Raw genomic sequence first — 2,500 nt, forward strand, 5'->3', positions numbered from 1 at the left:
CCAAGGGGTCAATCCCCTAGAGTCCCCTGTCTAGAGTCCATCAACTACATCCACCACTTACAATCTACCATCTAGAATACCACCATCTAGAGTCCACACACATGTCCTTTACCTAACAGACACCACCATCATCCCACATTTAGGGTTCACCAACTAGAATCCATCACCTACATTCCACCCCATCTATTATCCTCCATATATAGCCCACCGCTACCTACCAGAGCCCACATCACGTAAAATCAAACACTTAGAATCTACCACCTACAATTTACCCCAAAGAGTCCACACCCACACATGTCCACTACCTAGAGTTCCCCATCTAGAATCTATCCTTTACATTACACCACCATTAAGAGTCCCCCATCCAGAGTGCTCCACCTAGAACACCATCACCTAGACACCCCACTCCCACACACACCTTCACCATCCACTAAGCCTGATGTTCAGATCTTCAGACTCAGTTGTGTTCATCAGTGAGTAATCTGCTTGCTCCTCCTCCAATCAGGCCTATGAGAAAGCAGAGTCTGGAGAAGAGAGGTGTGGCCTATTGGCTGATCTCAGAGTGAGGGGCGGAGCTAAAAAGAGACGTATCGGACCTGAGCTGTCGACCCGTGTGCACCGACTGATGACTTCCCACAATCCTGAACTGGTGCTGGACTAGGGAATTGTGGGAAATGCATATTATGTTTAATATAAATCATGGACTCAATCACGTACATCACACACACACACACACACAGTTTGAATTTATTCAGATTAAGATTTAAAATGAAGATCAGTGTATCAGTGACTGGGTTGATGTTGTTCTTCTTGAGAAGGTTTGAGCAGAGTCAGCTGCTTTTCAGTGGAACAGGAGAAGTCTGTGGGTTACACAATACCTCCTGTTATCTGCTCACATTCTTCACTCTGGCATCACTGTGATCTTCTCTCTGTGTAAACAGCTCACACTCTCCACATCCCCCATACACACCTTCTGTCCTTCACTGGAGACACATTTGGTAATTTAGGTCTAGATGTGGACAGTGTCTCCGGTTTAAGCCACGTTCATGATCTGATGATTTCTGGAGTCTAGAGCACCAATATCAGGCTTCTCTCACGTATTCAACAGTCTATAGTGTGTGTGGGTGTGTGTGTGTGTGTGTGTGTGTGTTTCCCCACACTCCAGATGTCAGAGAGGAGAGCTGAGTAATGTCCTTCAGACTGTATCTGTGTCGTGACAGGACACCGGTATCAGACACGTCTCGGCTAAATGAGGACTCTGGAGGACTTCTGTAGGAGGAGATGATGTGTGTAGATGATAAATCCCAGAGATGGAGCACTTTACCACTTTAAACACTCCATGTGTTCTACACACACCACATTTGAATATACACTGGTGGGACTGTTGTAAAGGGGCGTGGCCTAATTGATCATTAGTGGATGACATCACTGTAATCCTGCTGTGCTCCAAACTCAGAAATACTTTGTGTTTCGATTCATTTTGGTTTGTTTTCAACAGTAGCAAAGCAACACTTCCCTGAACAGGATTTATACTGTGGGAAAGAAATGTTCTTGTACCTTCATGTCAGGTCACATGGAATAAAGGAATTGGAATATATTTTGTTAGTTGGAGTGTATTTCTCCTGCACGTTTTAGAGTAGATATTTAGCGTGTGTGTGTGTGTGTGTTTGTAGTTGGGGGGAGGTGGTGAATAAACTATTAGAATTTGGATTCTGAAGGTCATGAGTTAAAGCTACACTAAGCTGCCACTCCTGGGCCCCTGAGTGAGGCCCTTAACCCCATAGCTGCTCAGGTGTATGAATGACAGCAGTTGCTTTGAATGAAATGCCATAAGCGCGTATAGGAGGAAGCGGTAGCTGAGTGGTTCAGCCTCGTGAGGAAATACACTAAGAATAAATATAGGAAACAGATTTACTTACAGTTTGATACAAAAGTATTAATATATGAATCTATTTATTATAATTATTATAATTTTTAAATATAAAATTGTTTTCAAGTCACTTTATCTTCCCAATTTGTTGTTTATGGTATTGATTTAGTATCGATACCGAGGTTTTATATTCTGTATCGACTCATCCCTTCTCCACACCATGACTGTAGCATTCATTTACAGCACAATGTCCACTGAACGTGTGTGTGTGTGTGTGTGTGTGTGTGTGTGTGCAGTTATCACTAGCGGTATTCGGGTGAACGAGTTACACGGAAAATAAAACAATCCCTTTAGATAATTTGAGGGAAAAGAGAAAAATCTGTACAGTTTAAAGAAGAAACTCAAACACAAACATCAAACTCCCGGCAAACCAAAACAGGAAGTTACGTCACTCAGGACACGTGACAATAATACAGAGGCGCACACAGGGCACGAACAACACACACGAACACATCTACCTCTCTCACACACACACACACACTCTCTCTCTCTCTCTCTCTCTCTCTCACACACACACACACACACACACACACACTCTCTCTCTCTCTCACACACACACACACACACACA

General features: G+C 43.4%; 1 protein-coding gene across 2 annotated transcripts in view; it reads left to right on the top strand.

Moving 5' to 3' along the window:
* The first annotated feature begins 2,196 nt into the window (after positions 1–2,196).
* The window catches only part of LOC310723006 (lysosomal dipeptide transporter MFSD1-like), a 7,861-nt gene continuing 7,557 nt past the window's right edge, over positions 2,197–2,500 (top strand). Inside the window, exon 1 of one of the 2 annotated variants that reach the window (XM_083570829.1) lies at positions 2,197–2,500. This exon is cut by the window's right edge and continues 173 nt beyond it. The gene's annotated coding sequence lies outside the window, so the exon portion shown is untranslated. The other variant, XM_083570830.1, reaches the window with a different exon arrangement.

Source organism: Silurus aristotelis, assembly GCF_946808225.1.
Source record: "Silurus aristotelis genome assembly, contig: scaffold_167, whole genome shotgun sequence".
NCBI lineage: Eukaryota > Metazoa > Chordata > Actinopteri > Siluriformes > Siluridae > Silurus > Silurus aristotelis.